This window comes from Gastrolobium bilobum, unplaced genomic scaffold (assembly GCF_033153095.1).
Source record: "Gastrolobium bilobum isolate Gb01-03AN ecotype WA unplaced genomic scaffold, APGP_CSIRO_Gbil_v1 utg814, whole genome shotgun sequence".
Taxonomy (NCBI): domain Eukaryota; kingdom Viridiplantae; phylum Streptophyta; class Magnoliopsida; order Fabales; family Fabaceae; genus Gastrolobium; species Gastrolobium bilobum.
In genome coordinates this window covers 143970-163763 of record NW_026897615.1, presented here as the reverse complement: position 1 = coordinate 163763, position 19794 = coordinate 143970, and the positions used below count along the sequence as shown (strand labels likewise).

Genomic DNA, 19794 nt, shown 5'->3' with positions numbered 1-19794 from the left:
CCCTGCCGTGATTGGTTGCAATAATAACATTGGGAGGTTAAGAAGTTTGGAAATAAACCATAAATTCAAACCAGTTTCTTATACCTCTTCTCGATCTGTATGATGATGACATGGATACCATACTGTCTTAACTCACGATGATCGGTATATTTCTTGATTGTTAAATGTAGCAGAATGGTAGAGCTGTTAAAAAGGATTATGGTGTATAGGTTATGAAGCACCGACACTTCAAAAATCTCTCTGTGTCATGTTTGACACTTTTCGACACTCCTCGGCATTTCAACGCGCGTTGTAAAAACTCGACAAAAGGTTGTGTTGTGTTGTGTTGCATTTTTAGTTCTAACTATTAGATTCGTTGGATTACTATTATCATTTTATTGAATTTAATATAAATATTTGTGATATCTTATATTTTTTTGTAAAATTAATGTGTATTATAAGTTTAACTTTATTTTTATTTTTAAATTATTGAATATTAAATATAATATATGCAACATAAATTAAAAATATTATTCAATATCAAAGTGTGTCCTAACGTGTCGAAATTTAATATTTTTTAGAATTAAAGTGTCTGAGTGTCGTGTCCCATGTCGGTATCGGTGCTACATAGTCTATACGTTAGCCCTAAAGACACATATTTACCCTTAATCTCCAGATTTACGTTGTGATAGAAATTTTTAAAATATATAGTACTATTTAATCACATGACAGTTATGTTATGTCACTTCAAAACTACGTCGTTTTAAGAGTTAGGAGAATTAATAAAAGATGTTTTGATATTTTTTTTGTTTATTTATTATTTAATTTTATGAAAATATTTTTAATTAATTCCTCTCACTCCTGAAATGACGTAATTTTAGAGTGACATGACATAACCTTATATCATGTGACATGACAAATGATAAACTCAATATATATATATATATATATATATATATATATGTGTGTGTGTGTGTGTGTATGGGTATATATAATAAATATATATTTTAACAATTTAATAAGAATTTATTTTTAGAAAAAAAATTGTTTCATTTTATGATTATTTTTATATAATATTTCAAATTATATATATATATATATATATATATGTATGTAATACTTGAAGGGATAGGATATTGTGACACACAAATAATGTTACGCACAATCTTACGACCACATCTTAACCGTTGATTTCCGCCAATCAACGGTTATTATTTATTGCGAATTAATAATTAATTAATGAATTTGATTTGAAAAATGATAACCGTTGATTGGCGAAAATCAACGGTTAAGATGTGGTCGTAACATTGTGCGTAACATTATTTGTGTGTCACAATATCCTATCCCATTCTTGAAAATGCACTTGTATCAAAATTTAAATAATTTAAAAAAGATAAATTTATATTATAATATCAATTTAGATTCTATGAATCATATAAATTTGAATCAATATATCTGACAGGTTAAACAAATGTTATTTGATTACCAAAAAAAAAACAAATGTTATTAATTTGTCAAATAATCAATAATTAATAAAATGCAAGTAGGGGTATAAATAGGCTAAACGACCAATAAGAGGCCTGTTATTTGGCCTCCGTTGGGTCAAGCCATGACTAATATGTATTTAATAAAATAAATTAGGCTCGGGCCTCGAAGAAAATTTGTTTAGCAAAATATGGCCTATACTTACTTGTACAAAGTCTAGCCCATTAGTCTCTAGGTCGGCAAATATCATATTTTTATTTTAATTCGCCAATCCCTAAAATAGACTACGTAATGTACTTTATCCGCTGGGTTATGGGTAGGTGGACATTTTACCAGAGGTTTATATAAAAAAAAAATTATATTGTTTTTTCTAACTCTTAATAGATATAAAAGGCCTGATAAGCTTAAACAGACTAATAAACTTAAATTAAACTTTTTATTTTTGAAATATAGATCAGGTTAAGCTCATACTCTAGCTTATACTAGATTAATATGCCAAGTCAAGATTAAAATATTTTACATAAATCTGATATATTTAGACCAAAGCTTAGTCTGACCCAACTCATTTATACCTCTAGGTGCGAGGATAATTCGTAAGGGAATAATCTAATTTAACGTATCATATTATGTGATGAATCTTAATTATTCAATAAAAAAGTAATGGTCACAATTTTATTGTCAATCTATAAAATAAAAAAAATTCAAATTAATTGCTAATTATTGATTTGTTGTTAAATAATTGAGATTTTGATATTTTGAATGGATATTTGAATTAATTGCTAATAATTGATTTGTTACTTTTAAATCTTTCTCTTTTCCTATTAAACAAAATGATAAACGCTCAGTCGCTCAGCATTTGTTTTCAAGATATTTTAACTAGATATTCAAATTAATTGCTAATCATTGATTTGTTATTAAATAGTTGAGATTTTCATGTGAAAAAAATATTTGTCCTTTTAAATGAGAGGGCGATTATACTTACTATTATTTTAGCCTTAATACTGTTACTTAATTCTTGATTGATTACTATTGGATCAAATTGAAATCAATGATTTAAAAATGAGAAAAATTAACTATTGTTAATTTCAAATTGATCCAACGATAACGAACGAGATATTAATAGTAAGGTTAAAATGATAGTACATATAACATTTCCATATATATATATATATATATATATATATATATATATATATATATATATATATTATTTCATTACAAAAATCAAATTATGAAAACTAATATTTTATATAAAATATTTTTTAAAAATATTAAATAATTATATATTTAAATAATTTTTAATAATCCAATAAAAGAGAGAAATTTTTTGAGATTGTAACTTTAAATGTCTATCAAGAGGTAACCCTAACCCATAGAGTTGAGATTGTAACTTTAAATGATCAAGAGGTTAACCCTAACCCATAAGAGTTTTTTTTGGAGCTTTGGCCTAGCAAGATTTTTAGCCCTTACCCACGAAGACCTTAACCTAATGGGGCGGGTTGGCGGTTCTCACTGCAGCCATACATTACACAATCCTCATAAACGATACTTCAGATATGCTTCTTTCTGGTCTTGTGTTCTCTGCAAATTGAAAATTCGAGACACGCCTGAGGAATTCTCCAAAAGTCGAAGCATTTGAATACCCACGAATGGTTCCCACGATGAACAAACTCCATTCTAAATTGCCAAAATCCAAAACTGAAATACTCCACAAACATAAAGAATGAGAAAGTGATGTTTTTAAATTACTTGCAAACAACACATTGCATACAAGGCAAATAACCATGTTAATTACTACATGAGTTAGCCACTTTATAAAAATCCAACCATATCTCAATTTTTCTACAGAAGGTTGAAATGTTTCCACAAACCTGAAGTAATTGTTTTTCTCTGCCTTTTCTAGCATTTCCAATCATTAAGATTTTTTGTCAGCTACCATGGCAATCCAGGGGCGGTTTTTGCTTTCTCTTCATCAACTAACTGAACTAGTAGCACAGGCACAAACATAACATAATTCAGCAAAACATAAAATGCACAATCTGCTCAATCCTTATTTTGGGTGCATCCAATACCTCATCCTAAATCTGTATGAAAAATTACTAACGAACCCTAAATTAAATGTCATTTCAGAGTAACTATATCTATAAGTCAATGCAAGTCCAAAACAAAATTATTAAATGTTCAAGGCAGATGGAATGCATTCTTGATGATTTGGACAGAAAAAAAGAGTAATCATAGCTCTAAAAGCACCCAAATGAAACTTATTAAAACATTGTATCATAATCAACAACTCAAGCACCTCTTCTACATTATGTGCTACTACGTACATGATCTGATCCTCCTATTTCCTTCTGCAACTTTAACCTGCAGACAGTAATCAACCAAGAACAAAAATATTAATAATAATAACAATAATAATAGGTATGATCATTACAAACGATCGCAAGAACAAGAATCATGAAAGTGATTATGGAAATGATGATCAATTGATACATTTTCTCACATTGAAAATGTATCAATTGTGAAGTTATTATCATGAAAGTGTTAATGGAAGATTATAATTTTGAATGATCTCATTCATTCTTTATATTTGTCATTTCTGTAGTACTTTTGACGTAAAAAAAGTTATTTTTCCGGGAGTGAGAATAAATTTTGTGATATTAGTTTTTAATTTTAAGAATGTATTTATTCCCCATCAAATGGTACCAGCACTTGTCTCTTCCTGGTTTTCATTGTTCAAATGACAGGAAATTCGAGCTTGGAGCAGTTCAATGGCAACATAAGTGAAGATTGGGAATAAACACTGGTCACTGAGGGAAGAGGAAGAACGACTAGCAGGAGCAGTTCTAAGTCCAAGACTAGTTGAAAGACTATGAAATGTCATCACGGTGAAGAAATGAGGGAAGAACGGCTAGGAAGGGCAGTTCTAAGTCCAAGAATAGTTGAAAGAGAATGCAATGACATCACAGTAAAGAAATTGGACACATCAGGTTTGATCTTATGAAACTTGAATTTTGTATTTTCTGAATGAATGAACTACAATAAGCTAACTCCTAAAATATATAGGAGTGCATGAAAGCTGAACATACAAAGAAGAAAAGAAATATAAGCAAACTGACTTCACAGACTCTGAATAACAGAACTAACAAATAAAAAACTGCCTAACAAGAAATGGTTGGACTCTTCTCCATGTCCACTTGTTCAAGCTATTGACCGTTTGTGTGAATATCAGCATGTGAATTTTGAATAGACTACGTTAACACCCCCCCGCAAGTGGGACGATGGATGTCTTAAAGTCCCAACTAGGAGATGATGGAATGGAAGGGAGTAGGAAACAAGGGCTTCGTGAATACATCTGCAAGTCGCCCATAAGAGAAAACTGGAAGGAGATGAATGAGATTTGTACCAATTTTCTCACGAACAATATGACAATCTATTTCCACATGTTTAGTACGCTCAAGAAACGTAGGATTGTGAGCAAGGTAAATAGCTAAAGAGTTATCACAAAAAACTGAAGCAGGTTGGTCCAAAGGAAGATGAAGGTCGCAAAGTAAATAAGCAACCCATTGTAGTTTGCAAGTGAGGCTGGCCAATATCTGCCCTATATTCTGCCTCGCAAGAGAAACAAGACACGGTGGTCTTTTTTTTATTTCTAGGAGACCAATGCATTACCAAGGAAGACACAATGACATGTAACTAACCTCTGAGTGTCTGCGCAACATGCCCAATCGAAGTTTGAATAACCAGAAAACTTTAGGAATTCTCAGCAAGAAAGAATAAACTAGTCCCTGACGAATTTTTTATGTAACATAACACAAGGTGTGTTGCATCAAGGTGAACATTTGTGGGGGCAGATACAAATTGACTCATTGTTGGACCGGAAAGCAAATATCTGGTCTTTTAATTGTTAAGTACAAAAGGCAACCAACTAAGCTCCGATGAGAAGAAACATTGGACAAAGGCAACCCAGAAGAGCGACTGAGCTTGAGAGATGAATCCATGGGAGTTGAAACAGGCTTGGTAGCAAGCATTCCACTATCAGAGAGGAGCTCAAGGGTGTACTTGCATTGAATTAACAATTCTTAGAACGTGAAATCTCAAGACCAAGAAACAATATAAGGGACCCGAGATTTTTGATACGAAACTACTGATCAAGAAAAGATTTGACACGCTTTATCTCTGACATGTCATTACCAGCGAGGACAATGTTGTCCACATACACTAGTAGTGCAACGGAGAAAGAGTCACGGTGAAGTATATAAAAAGAGAATAATCTGTTGAAGACTAAACACGTCCCAAAGAACACAAAGCTAAAGTAAGCTGAGCGTGCCATTGACGACTTCCTTGTTTAAGTCCATAGAGGGACTGAAAGAAAAAGATGGCTAAATAATCACACGAGGAAGGGTGAATTGTGAGTTACTTCTTTTGTAAGAAACAATGAAAAACACAACCCTTTTGTTTCAATTTCAACCAAAGACAAAATTCAGAGAGTATAAACATTTTCCAAAGACAAAACAAAATCAAAACATATCATATAACATATAATTCAGAAATTAAACAGCGGAATCAAAATTAGAAGGGAAAAGTGATCAAAATCAATGTAATTCAATACCTTTTTCAAGAAAATATTCAAAAACGAAATCAAACAGGAAACTAATGATTCCCATACCTTAAACAGAATCAATATAACATTTATAATCCAGAAAATAAGTTATAAGTATTGAAATCATAGAGATAAGATAAAAAAGAATCACACCGGGATATATCCTGGTTCAGTCTCTAACCACTTGAGAACTACATCCAGACTGAGGTCGATCGTTCCACTATCATCAAGCTTCCAAGAGGTGCTTGAAGAAACCTTTTTACAATCGAAATTTTACAAGTCTATGATCACACCTTAATCACACTCAACTTAAGCTCATAGGATCACTCCAATTGTCTCACCAACAATTACAGCAACACAAATCGTTGAAACAGATGTAGGGCAGCCTCCCCATATTCAGAATTCTCAAAAAGATCAGAAAAAAAAAGAAACGAGAGAGTAATTGAGATTTTTCTCAAGGATATGCAAAACTAGCTTAAATCGGGTTAATTCTTGAATTTCTGAGTTCTAGTGCTTTTCTGTGATTAAACTTAGTTCAGAACTCCTAAAAAGTGTTTATATATGACCCTTATCGAGTTACTAGCTGTTTATAGCTGTTGTATATCTAATTATGTCATTAACTTCGTGTTTAAATAACTTTGTATAAGTTGTAATCGATTATGCCTCGACATATAATCAGTTAAACCTTCATGGCTTCATGTAATGCATTAAAGTAATCGATTCATGTAATCTATTACAAGATTATGTGGTAACCGATTAAACCAGCACAAATGATTACTTTCTTTGCTGTTTTTCGATTCTAATCACTTCTAAATGTTTTCTAATGACTTCTAACATGTGTATGATCATGTCTCACACTTATATAACAACTTTCCATGTGTGTATGATCTTGTATGCATGATCAATGTGTGTGTCACTAATGCACGAGTTTATGACTTATTAATGCAATCCTCAAGATAAAGTTCAATAAACTCATTTCTACAAGTTCTATGACTTAAAATATCTATTACAACAATGTAAGTCTAAGCCTTCATTAATCTTCAGTTTTCTTCGTACTTTGAGCCTTCTAGTAGCTTGTATGACTTGAAAACATTGACTTCAAGTTTGACTTTACACATTTGAGTAGCCTAATCATTTTTGTACTTTGCTTTGGTCTTCTTAGAGAATTTGGAACTTGTTGTTATGCCTTTCAATGTGTTTATCCATGTTGAGCTATTTGGTGTTTTATAATCATCAAAACTTCACTTTCTTGGTCTTGGTGACCTATGGTTCAACAGGGACTTCAATAATTTATAGACCTGACTCGGCTTTTCATTTAAATCCCCATGCAAGAAGGCGTTATTAACATATAGTTGCTCAAGAACCATTGATAATAAGTTTCGAAGAATAGTTAACTTCGCCACTAGAGAAAAGGTGTCGAAGTAAGCAATTCCTTCAACCTAAGTATAGCCTTTTACAACTAAGCGCGCCTTATGTCTTTTAATAGATCCATCAAGATTGAACTTAATTTTATAAACTCCATTATGCCTTATGTTTTGGTATTTAGGTTAGTAAGAGTCATAAGTCAGAATATGGTGTAAGGAGTAATGAATATAAGAGGATATACTTTGGGTAAGATTGCAATGAAAGTCACGAAGGTATGAAGGTGGATTTCTTTATCTAGATAATCAATGAGGTAAGGGATTAGATGTGTTACGGGAAGGTTGTGAGGGTGGATCTGTAACAGGTTGATTTGAAGATGTGTCAGTGATAGGAATATTTAACACAGGTTGAGTGAGAGGATGTGTTGTTGTATCACGATAAGATGGATAGGTGGTGGTTTCAGGAAATATGGTAATAGAAGTGTGGCATGGATTGGTTGAATGAGTAAGTTTAGAAAAAAGAAAAGTAAGTTCATAGAATATAGTGTTTCGAGAAACAAAAAAATTTCTAGAAAAAAGGTCATATAAGACATACCCATTTGTACCTTCTTGGTTACCAAGGTAAGCGCATTTGCGAGCTCTGAGGGGAAGTTTATGTCTGGTGAAGGCAATGTAAATGCATAAGAAAAGCAGCCAAAGATGCTTATATCACTAAGAATATGAGCCTTCTAGTAAAGCATCACATATAGGCAATTGTGACGTAGTAATGGAGTAGGGAGCCTGTTGATCAAAAAGACAGAATGAATAACAACATAACACCAGATAGACTTTGGCAGATTAGCTTAAAAGGCAAGTGCTCGAGTCATTTTTAATATATGCTGGTGTTTGCGCTCCACCAACCCATTTTGCTGTTGGGTTTCCACACAACTAGTTTGAAGTATACCCTTGTTCGCATAAAACTCATACATCATGAACTCTTTCCCATTATCAATTTGAACGGTTTTTAAAGTTGTGTCAAACTGATCTTCAACAAATGAAACAAATCTTGTAGGTGCTTTTGGGTCTCACTCTTTTGTGTCATTAATTTAACCCACGTAAAACGAGTAAAGTCATCAACAAGAGTTAAAAATTATTTATGCCCATGAATACATGCAAGAGTTCAAAACCTCTAGTAGTCTATGACTTACTTGAAGGACCAAAAGTCATTTTTGTTTAGCAAAGTGACAAATGTCACATGATTTTACATGTACATCAGGAATGAAAGGAAAATGAACATAAATCTTCTTTAAAATGGTCTATGATGTGTGCCCTAAACGAAGGTGCCACAACAAAGGATCACAATCCTCATTACATTATGAACTAAAAGTATGTACAAGTTGTAAATCTCGAATAGTGCAAAAGAAATACGAACAGTACTAGAATACAATGCAGATACATGAGAGCCATTTGGTAAATTAACAAGAATAGGTTTAATCTTGTTAATGGATGAAAACATATAAGGCAAATAAATGATCTGATTTGTAGCACCTGTATCTAAAAGCCAATGAATCAAAATCGTACCTGCAAAAGAGAAAGGCACTTCACTTGACTTCAAGGCTTGTGCCATGTTAGTAGCATGTGCAGCCTTTGATTGCTGCATGTAATTCATCAAATTCTTGATATTGCTCCTTCGAGATTGACACTCCTGGATATGGAATTTCTATACTATTTTCCTCTGTTGCTTGAACCACGTAATTTGCTTTGTGGTTTTGTTAAGGATTCTTGGATCTAAAATTTTGAAGTAGCATGTGTCAATAATATGATTCATTTTCTTACAATGGGTGCAAAATTTGTTACTTGTACCTTGTCCTTTGCCTGCATTCGTTCACCTTCTCCCTCTATACGAAGAGCTACGATCTCGAAAGTTTCCTGATGAACTTGAAAAAATCTTGGTTTCATTATTGCCTCTATCATGTGGCTCTGACGGGAATTGCCTTTCTAATTGCACAACTAAAGAAAAAGGCTTGTTTACATCTGCAAGAGGATTCATCAGCATAATTTGAGAACAAACGTGCGAAAATTCTTCATTGAGTCCTCTCAAAAATCTTATTACATAATCACCATCTCTGTACTCGCACATCTAAGTTAGAGTGCTGCAAGTGCATCCAGGAAGTGGTATCAGATTGCTCAACTCGTCCCATAACGTTTTCAAGTTTGTGAAGTAATTGGTTACAGATCTATCACCTTGGTTCATCTTGTATATTTCCTCCTGCAAATTTGATATCCTAAACATGTCAGATTGAGAAAATTTGTCATGTAAATCATTCCAAACCTCATACGCCTTGTCTATCCAAAGTATGGATTGAACTATATTGTTTGCTATTGAACGATGAAGCCATCCCTACACCATTGTGTTGCACCTTTCCCATGTTGGGAATGTCGGGTCTGTTTCCAATGGAGAAGTAATGCTGTCATTAACAAATGCTAGCTTGTTTTTCAATCTGAGAGCCACTGTCATTGCTTGTGACCATTATGGTAATTTCTTTTATTCAACAATGGTGATACAAGAACCAACGAAGGAGATTTGTTATGATGAAGAAAGAAAGGATCAGAAAGTTGATTTTGATATGCCTAGTTGAGAGTAGCAAGAAAGAAGAAGATCAATAAATGGAAGGTATCAGCGGAAGAGAAATATACCAGAGCCCTCAAGAGAGATATGATATCATCTTATGAAAATTGAATTTTTTTTATTTTCTGAATGAATGAATTACAATGATCTGACTCCTAAAAGATATAGGAGTGCATGAAAGCTAAACGTACAAAGAAGAAAAGAAAAATAAGCAAATTGACTTAACAGACTCTGAATAACAAAACTAACAAATTGGAAACTGCCTAACAAGAAATGGTTGGACTCTTCTCCATTTCCACATGTTCAAGCTGTTGACCGTTAATCATGTGAATTTTTAATATGATATGTTAACAATTGATATGGCATAATTGTTAAATTAATCATTGAGATTATATTTCTCCAGTAGAAGAGGAACCGTTTTGCGCCCAACAGTAGAAATAGTCACTCTCTAAGTTGTTTTTCTCTTGGATAGCCATAGTCCAAAATAAAAAAGGCTTCAAACAGATAGGAAAAAGGGAGACGAGCCGAACGAGACCTTTTCGAACCATAACAGAGCACTGTAGGGAGGCGCGTGGCTTGCATGCGTTGTATGGTGGCTGCGCTTGGGGCGGACGCTCCGTCCTTTCTTTGTCGCGTGCGAGCGCGTGGCTCAGCAGAATCTGGTGGTCTTTCTTGGAACTTGTAGATCGGCTCCTGTTTCAAAAGGTGTGGGTCTTGCCGAAAATATTGCCAAAAAGTATTTTCGATGCTACTGACGGTGGCTAACGGCAGTGGTGGAAGGCTGGGATTCGGCCGAATTTTGCTCTTGGGACTTTGTAGGAAGCGGAAAACAACCTTAACAATGGCTTGGAGTTGAGTTTTCCAGCGATGTGCCGCCAGTTTGACGATGGTTGTGGTGGCTGAGTATTCTCAGGACCAACCTGCTCTTGATACCATATTGAGAGATGTAAGACAAAAGCTTTTCTGATTTGATACAATTTGATTTACACTGAAAGAGTATATTTATACAAGAGTAAATGAGAAAAAAATGGAAACAAATTCAAATCCCTATTAAAGAAAAAAATAAATCTTTAATTAATAGGCTATAAATCAGGGATATGATTGCATCCCAAATAAAAACAGAAAGATTCTAATCCTGATTTTCTGCATAATATTGGCATCACAGTCAATGGTTTGGCTAAGCCAGCCTTGATTGATTTCTGAATATTTGAATATGGTGGTTGGTATTTGGGTATATTCCTAATCTATGTTATAGGACCAAGACTTAAGTCTTGATTGAAAATCTCATTAATACTCGAAAAAGCTTCCACTTGAAAGGGAAAATATGTTATATACTTGAGAAGAACATTTTGCGATCACCTACGATGATTACACAATAAATGCACTCTTGGAACGTGTCAAAATAATTACACCTAGAAAAACATGAACATATAGACTAAGCATATGTCAAGTGATCATGGGAAACTCAAACCAAAGGCCTTCATCACTAAATTAAAAACCACAATAAATGAACTTAGCATTACATCTCATTCCAAAACATTAAGCTTAAGAGTCTTTTTACTTATATGGTTCTTAATCCATTCTTAATAAATATAGCACTTCATCACTCATACTTGAATCCCCAACATAATTACCACTATTTACCTCTCAAGCTATGCATCCATCCTTTTACTAACCTGTAAATTGTTCTTGTGAAAAGTGAAAAGTTTCAACCAAGTAACTAGTAGACAAAGATTCTAAACATTAGCTTTTAAACATAAGTAAAAAGAACAATAGACAATCGAATTTACAACTATAGCCTTATTAATCACCATTTGACTGTCTAAATATAAGAAGCGGTCAATGATGATGTATTATACAACATGATTTTTTTCCAACAAGGCATAGATAATATAATTTGCACAATGACTACCTGCCAGCATAAATTCATAAGATGAAGCAGGTATATAAAAGAAAACATAAAGACGTGGACTCATAATTAAAATACTCACTAGGAGCTTCAAAAGAAGATTCAGTTGAGGCCCTTAATTAGCCAACCAGGGAAAATATCAAAATACTACAAAACCCAGTACCTATTGAGTTGGAGCTTGAAACAAAAGCTAATAATATGACACAAGCAAACTATAAACAAAATAATATCAACTGACATGCCTAATACTCAACTGACATAAAGACGTGGACACAGTAAAAATACTTACTAGGAGCTTCAAAAGAAGATTCAGTTGAAGCCCTTAACTACCCAACCAGGAAAAAAAACTACAAAACCCATTACCTATTGAATTGGATATTGAAACAGAAATTAATAATATGACACAAGCAAACTATAAACCAAAAATTGATCAACTGATATGCCTAATACTCAATTAAATGATCCAACATGGATTGAAAATGAAAAAGGACACAATTTCAAGGGAAACTCTTTGGAAGATCAAAACACAATATTTACCAGTTATAACTTTCTTAAGTCGATTTTGAAATGAAAATGAATCAAATAACTGATATGTTAATTAACTTTTTTGTTGAATTTACACGCTTCCACATAGAATGTTGAAAATATACAAGTCAGAATGCATTCAAGTGTAATCCATATGTAAAACAGTTATTTGTGAGTATAAAGTTCTGTATTTTATACCAAATACAAGACATGGAATCATAATGTTCGAATCAATTTTCACTAGGTCCAAAAGTTATACAATGTAAAAGGTTGCATGAATTTACTTGGGTGGCACAGTAAAACTTGCTTAACTGAGCTGTTGGGAACAAGTAGTTTGGACTTTAAGACCAATAAAAATATTATTAGATGCATGAAGAGCAATCTATAACCTACAAAACAATACTCTTCTTCTGTGAATGATATGTTTTTCTTTGAAACATTGATGAGGGGGGAAATAAGTACTAAATCAATTGATTGTTGTATATGAACAATGCTTACAGGAGTCATCACCATATATTCATTTTTCCAAAGGCTTTTTCAAACCAAATTGAAAGACAAAAGATAAGTATGAAAAGATATCCATTAATTGACAATACATTTATAAACAAGTAAGTCGGATATAGGAATTGCAAATATTATGAAGTAAATAAGTGTCCCTCAATGCCCTAGACTTGTTAGTCTCTGATTCATTTGTCAACCTAAAATCATTTGCAAAATAATATAAAGTTAATTTAGCATTTAGTAACATGAAACTTCTGACTCATACAGATATTTGAAAGAAACATAAGTCATACTCTCATTTTAGACTCTTTATAAATAAAGGTATAATCATGATACATCTAATCATATATAGAAAGGGTTTGTCTATTCTTAGGAGAGAGCATATCTTATGCTAAGACACAAAATGATGGGACCCACCACTAAAAAAAAGAAAAAAGAAAATAGCAGCACACTTATCGAACTGTCTATGGCATACGATAGTAGTCTCCTACAACATGAGACTACTATTTCCCATATAGAAAAGGATGGTGCATATTCTTCAGATCATAAACTTTGAATTGAACCTGAAGAGCTCCTCCCATAATAAACTAAAATTGTAAGCATATCCCCCAGATACTTCTCCTTTTTCCAATACATCTACAGTCTTTTAAGTTGTCTTCTTGCTTACGGGAGTGTAGATATTGTCTCCATCAAAGGATAACCATAAGACATGTGAAAAGGACAGCTGACACATTATTTAGAGATAAAGCTCCAGAAAAACAAATTATAAGGCTATTAAATAAGCATTAATAGAAACTTCAAATTCCAATTTGAATTTAATAACTGCAAAACCTTTGTTGTATTAAAAATGATTATTCGTAATTTAAATATATAATAATTAATTATCACAGAAGTGCTGTAAAACCAACCGAAATATATATATATATATATATATATATAGACCCAAAAATAATTTTTTTAAATTAGCAATATGTAGACACAGAAAAAAATAGTCTCCAATAAACTCAATATAAAAAGGAAATAATTGAATTCATTGTTAACCTTCATAATTGAATTTACATTTTAAAGCACGGCAGGAATATGGTGTTAGATTGTTTTAAAAGGTAACGACTAAGCTTACCAAAGAGAGAGATGGAGGGGGGAAGAGAGGCAAAGACATGTTAAATTGGAAACCTTTACAATAAAAAATTGATGCTGCCTGCATGATTCACAATAAAAAACATGTTAGTCCCAAATTCCCAATTCATTTATGATTCAACAAGGAACTACAACGAGGCACAGTCTAAACTATTTCTGATATATAATAGAAAAAGGAAAGGGGGGAGGAAGATCAGAGGAGTGGAAACACTGAAAAAACCAAACAAAACCACTCCCCCATCAAAGTTACCATATGGGGTGAGGGCAATCCTTCCTTGTACACTTACCCTCGTATGCTTTACCTTGTATATTTGCTTACCGGTAAGCAAATATATTTGTAAAGAGGTTGTTGGATTCGAACCTATGACCTTCTAGAAACACCAAAAACACTTAACAAAATCATAATGGTATATAGAAGGTTATCTGCGAAGAAATAAGAATGGTCCAAGCCTATGCTTATATATATCTGCATCAAACTCAAAAAGAAAAATTAGGATAAATTAAGCTTGAGTAGAATATCAACCGTTATCACGACCAAGGTTTTTATTTCCACATTAGATCATACGATATGATTAAAAAGAAAAAGAAAAAAGAATGTAATACGATTGGTCAAGAAAATCCCTGAATTAGTGAAGTGAGAGGAAGAGCAAATATTAGAGGTCGGAGGAAAAAAATGATGCTTAAACTCTCAAACAATTTGTAGTGTTAGACTCAGCACAAACAACCCTACAGTTAATTTAATAGGTTTTATCAGATAAAACCAATGAAACCGTAAAAAAACCCATTTGAAATTCCAAATGTCCGAGAAACTAGAAGGGAACAAACAGTACCACTTACCGAGTAAGGGAACCTTGTGCGCATGCGCGAGAATTATAAAATATGGAAAGGGATGAATATCAAATGAGGAAGATGATGATTGCTAGGGAGCTAGCAACTAGCAACGACGAGAAGAAAATTTGTGAGGACCATACTATATGATGACGTGAATCATCCCATGCTATGCTATATATGCATTTATATTTCATTCTGCGAGGCTGGGGACCTAGGGTCATCAAAAGTCACGCTTTTCATTTAATAATTGATAATATTAAATTGAATCCTGAGTAGTGGCTAAAATATAATATAATCAAGCTATTAGGATTGTTTTAGATTGATCTAGTTATAAGATTTGGATAATTTTTATTAGATTATGTATGTTCAATTTTTATATAAAAATATATATAATATAATCAATATGAGAATAAAAATTCAAACATTAGTAAAAGATGAAAATGGGAAAACATACAAGCGTCGAAGCGCCACAGTGCCTTTCACTGTTCCATAAATGATATGTAACCTGTTGCAGTCGGTATTCTTCATCAGCTCCATCATTGTGTCCAGAGAGAAAGAGAGAGCGGGTTGAAGGTGGGTTTGTGATTGGGATTGGAACAAGCAGAGCCACATAGTGTTTCCCGGCAATGGAAACTGACAGAAAGAGAAGTGAGCACGCAAAAGCAATAGTATATAGCTATACCAAGTGCCTCTGTGTGCTCACTCTCTTCTGTCAATTTCTATGTTCCAACAAAAAATAGAAACATATGAGTAAATACTAATAAGATAGCTACCCAAATTTGGAAACCTCACAAAAAAATTATGTGCTTTTGAAAAAATCAGAAAGGGGAAAAAAAATTCATAATTGATTCAGATCTGAAGGAAAAGAGAGATAGCTGGAAAACAAAATAAAAGAAAAGTCTGTGATCCACCCATAATCTTCTTGGGGACTGAGCCACAACTTAATTATTTGAAGATTGTATTAGGGTTTACTACCTAACAAGAAACCAAGAAAAAAGGAGAAAGAGAAAAAAAAAAAGAAAAAAAGAAATTCGAAAATACAAATTTAAGAAAAGAAAAAAATGAAAGAAAGATAAAGACCACAACCACAAACACAAACACCAAGTCCAACCAGAACCTTGTTTAAAATTCTCTCTCTCTCTTTCTTTCGTCATTCATTGTGGCGGAGGTGGAATAGAGAGGCTGGCACCATCTTACTCATCATGCAACATGTAGAGATGCAAGATCCCCTCCATCAGGAAGGGAAAAGAGAATGAAAGGAAGGGTTGCATGACCCTTTGAGGGGTTAAGACCCATTTCAACCCCAAATGGAGATGGAGCACAGACAGAGACCCTTAAATAGTTGAATGCCACACACAAAATGGGTGGGGATGACTCTTAAAGAAACTTTTTAACCTTTGTTTTTTATTTGCGCACTTAATATATAATGACTATGAGCAAATTATCATTAACACTTATTATCACCACGCCACTCTCTCTCTCTTAGACACACAGACAAAATATGAATATGATGTTTTAGGAGAAGACAGAGAACACGAACGACATAATAAAAGTGAAGAAGAGAAAATAAATGTGTGTGTGCGCCTGTAGTGGGGGAGGAGTGTGCCAAGAGGATTTCACGGCTGTGATTTGGACATGATCCGTGAATGAGTGAGTTATGACCGTTGATGGAAAAGGGATATTCTGTGCCGTTGGATCCACGATGGGTGTGGAGACCACGTCACTGTGGATGTTGTCTTTATCGGGAATTGTGGTGATGAGACATAAGGACTGCGTCGTTTAGGGGAGACAACGATTGGGATAACCGCGAGCACATGTACAGTAACATTTCCCAAACATCATCTCGCCCTATTCTTCTGTATTTGTATTAGCAGTTTTATATTTCTCTTCCGTGGCTAGTCTATTAGATTTCAAGATAATCTCATCTATTTATTCTTTAATGAAGTGAGGATCGAATTTGTTACACTTGATCACGGAAGTTCTAATATCATGTAAAGAATAATTTTCAATTCAAAAGTTTATAAGTTGTTAGATGAGGTTACATTAATAATTTTATATTTTTGTAATACTTTGCACTTTCACTTTGTATTAATTATGGGTGTTCGCGGTCTGGATTGGATCAATTTTGGAAGCAAAAATCATCTGATCCAATCCTTTCGTTTGATCATGTAATCATCCTTTAGATTGTTTTTCAAATCCAATCAGATCTGATCCAATCCAATTTTTTTCGATTTGGATTAGATCGGTTTTCGGTTTTTAAAAATCCTAAAATTTATTTCATGATTATTGTGCAAGTAACATCTTTTGTACATATTGGCTTCGTAAAAAAAATTGAAATGCAAAAGCATCAGTAAACGATAATATAGTTTTTGTTTGGGGCAATGCGATATGAAGCTCTACACAGATAAAATTTTGTTGATAAGTTGTGACTAAGTTTTTTCTTGGGTTTAGTTGATGGGTTAATGGATCTTGGGATTAGAAATTTTTGGACTGTGATTGGGAAGGACCAAAGTAAGAAGAGGGAAATTAATATATTGGATCGGATTGGATTGGATCGATTTTCATTAACCAATCCGAAAACTGATCCAATCCAATTAAAATTTGCGGTTTTTTTTCAGTTTTCGATTTTTCGGTTTGGTCACCGTGGTTTGAATCAGTTTGGATCGGTTGATGATCACCCCTAGTATTAATCTTACCCTCTGCTCTACACTATTTCAGAGTGTGTTTTAAAACTCCGCCAGCCCAGGGTCATCCCTGTCGGGTCACTAACCTCCTCTCTCTGAAGGTTGGGGTCAGCAGCAGTTAGACTTTATATGCACATTGACCTCTCTGACCCCCCGAAACCTAACAGTTGAACCCGTGAATTAGGGGTGTTCGCGGTCTGGATTGGATCGGTTTTGGAAGCAAAACTCATCCGATCCAATCCCTTCGGTTTAATCATGTAAACATCCATTCGGTTTAGATTTTTTTTCAAATCCGATCCGATCCAATCCAATTTTTTTCGGTTTGGATTGGATCGGTTTTCGGTTTTTTGAATATCCTAAAATTAGTTTCATAATTATTGTGCAAATAACATCTTTTGTATATATTGGCTTTATAAATATATTTTTTTTGAAATACAAAAATATCATTAAACAATACTATAGTTGATGAGACGTGACTAAGTTTTTTCTTAGTTTTAGTTTATGAGTTAATGGGTCTTGAGTTTAGAAATTTTTGGGCTATGATTGGAGAAAGGACAAGTAGATAGAGGATAATTAATATATTGGATCGGTTTGGATTGGATCGGTTTTCATCAACCCATCCGAAAACCGATCCAATCCAATTAAAATTTGCGGTTTTTTTCGGTTTTCGATTTTTCGGTTTTCGGTTTATTCAGTTATCGGTTTTTCGGTTCAGTTTTCGCGGTTTGAATCGGTTTGGATCGGTTGATGAACACCCCTACCGTGAATCCCGAATCAGAACGGGTCACTGCATTCTTTTTTTAAAAAAAAAATTACACACAAAAGTACGTTGTTTGGTGTGTAAAAAAACAAAAACTCGTTCTTGCTTAGATCTAGAACTATATCTGAAATCTGAATCCTTCTTCTTCTTCTCTTCCGATCTTCTCTCCCAGACCCAGACCCAGTATCCCTGATCCGGTGATCTCCTCGTCGCGGTGGTGATTCCTTATATCCTCTTTATTCTTCTCTCTCCCTCTCCTCCACTGTGCTAGTTCTTCTCTAGCTACCCCCCTCCCACCGTTGATTCGTCGCGTCATCGCCTCTCCTCCGCCATTTTCTCTTGGGTAAGAGATCTTCTTTGATATGTTGTTGTAGGTGGGTGAGAAGGACAATGAGGGCCTAAGGTTGATGATATAACTTTTCATTAACTCTGTTGGAATATATGTTTTATACTTTGATAGTTTGATACTTTGATTATCTTGTGTAATATTGACTTGTGGACATAATTGGTTGAATTATGTTAAGTATATTTTGAATCTTTGATGATTGGTGGTTTGATTTTTTAAAATTTTTCATATAGGATATATATTTATATTTTTTTAATGTATAAAATTGGGTCAGCGAAGTGACCCTGTGACCCCTAACCTCGGCTGAGTCGATGGTCGAGCGGAGTTTTTAAACCCTATTTCAAACAATGTATGTAACCAATATTATTGATATTTAAATTAAAGAAAAGCATTTGTCATATTAAATTAGACAATTTTGTGTCATTTTATATGAAATGACATCGATTTTGTCTTTTTTTTTTACTTCCCTAATTTCACAGATTAAAGAGAATGAAAAAACTATCAAATATACATCAAAATGACGTTGTTTCCTCTGAAATGACACAAAATTATGTCATTTAAAATGACAATCACTTTTTCAAATAAATTATAATAGTTTTTATTTGTATATATAGACCACGGTTCAACTTATGTTTAATGAGAATAAATTCATGTCAATTGTATAAAATTTATGAGGTAAATATATCTCTACATATATATAGGGGTGGCAATTTGGGTTGATCCGTCCCGACCCGCCAAAAATTGGGCAGGGCGGGTTGGCCCGCCGTTGAATATGGGTTGAAAAATTGAACTCATCCCGTTTTATGGTGGGTTGGCGGGTCAACCCACCAACCCGCCAATTAAAAAATATTAATTAAAATTTAAAATAAAATTATATTTTGTGAATTTTTCTATTATTATTTTATCTTCTTTCACACTTCTCTTAATTTTTTTCAGTCTCAATCTTAAATGTATACTAATTTGTCAAACATTCTTTAGGAACTCATTTGCCTCCATGTATAGATAACATTTGTCATAAATAAAATTGTTATTCTTTATCTTTTATAGAAAGTATTAAGATAAAAA

The 19794-nt window shown here is 33.4% G+C and overlaps 1 long non-coding RNA gene across 5 annotated transcripts; it reads right to left on the bottom strand.

Moving 5' to 3' along the window:
* Window positions 1-2799: 2799 nt before the first annotated feature.
* LOC133308638 (uncharacterized) lies at window positions 2800-16230 on the bottom strand. 5 transcript variants are annotated; one of them, XR_009751192.1, is made up of 8 exons: window positions 15394-16230; window positions 14092-14169; window positions 9529-13655; window positions 9271-9441; window positions 8989-9195; window positions 3764-3828; window positions 3336-3444; window positions 2800-3162 (listed from the first exon to the last, which is right to left on the bottom strand). It is a non-coding gene; the product is annotated as an uncharacterized LOC133308638 (long non-coding RNA). The 5 variants fall into 5 exon arrangements; XR_009751191.1 differs by having other exon boundaries at window positions 3336-3449; window positions 9271-13655; XR_009751189.1 differs by having other exon boundaries at window positions 9271-13655.
* Between the last annotated feature and the right edge of the window lie 3564 nt (window positions 16231-19794).